Source organism: Triticum dicoccoides, chromosome 3A (genome assembly GCF_002162155.2).
Source record: "Triticum dicoccoides isolate Atlit2015 ecotype Zavitan chromosome 3A, WEW_v2.0, whole genome shotgun sequence".
NCBI lineage: Eukaryota > Viridiplantae > Streptophyta > Magnoliopsida > Poales > Poaceae > Triticum > Triticum dicoccoides.
The window spans coordinates 676,255,952-676,256,502 of NC_041384.1; the positions used below are offsets into that span (position 1 = coordinate 676,255,952).

Sequence of the window (551 nt, forward strand, 5' to 3'; positions counted from 1 at the left end):
AGTGCTAACTTACTTGGCAATTGGTGGGGTTGCATTGCACTGGAACCCTGAACCGATGTATCAAAATGTTAGATATGTATACACATATATGGACTAAATCTAGTGCAAGCATAAAACATGATAGACCAAATCCATCCCTGCGATAAGGTAAGGTAAGGAAATGCTAATGTGAATACCCTCAAAATGGCAAAAACATGTACCCCACAACCCTAAAGATTTTTGTATAAAAATATGTATGTACCTTGTCAAAAATATATTGCTACTTACAAACTATGTTAATTTACGAGTTGTGCAAGAAAACAAATCTGTACATACATAGTTGCAAAAGAAAATAACGCATCTCCTCTTTTTTGTTGATAAATAAACAACTACATATTTTGGCACAAAGTTTGTCCACTAAACATATTTTCCCCACAATACATACACACCCATAATGCACATAATCCAACTCCACTTATTGTGAAATTTAAATGCGAAGGTAGGCAAACCAAACTGACCGTAGATCTGGTCCATCTGGAGGGTCCTTGGCTGAGCCGCTGACCACCTGCTGC

At 37.2% G+C, this 551-nt stretch overlaps 1 protein-coding gene across 1 annotated transcript in view; it reads right to left on the reverse strand.

The window, feature by feature from the left end:
* LOC119270125 overlaps positions 1 to 545 on the reverse strand; it is a 6,984-nt gene extending 6,439 nt beyond the window's left edge. Inside the window, exons 1-2 of the mRNA XM_037552098.1 lie at positions 498 to 545; positions 14 to 47 (exon numbers count right to left, since the gene is read on the reverse strand). The gene's annotated coding sequence lies outside the window, so the exon portion shown is untranslated. The remainder of the gene's footprint in view (positions 1 to 13; positions 48 to 497) is intronic.
* Between the last annotated feature and the right edge of the window lie 6 nt (positions 546 to 551).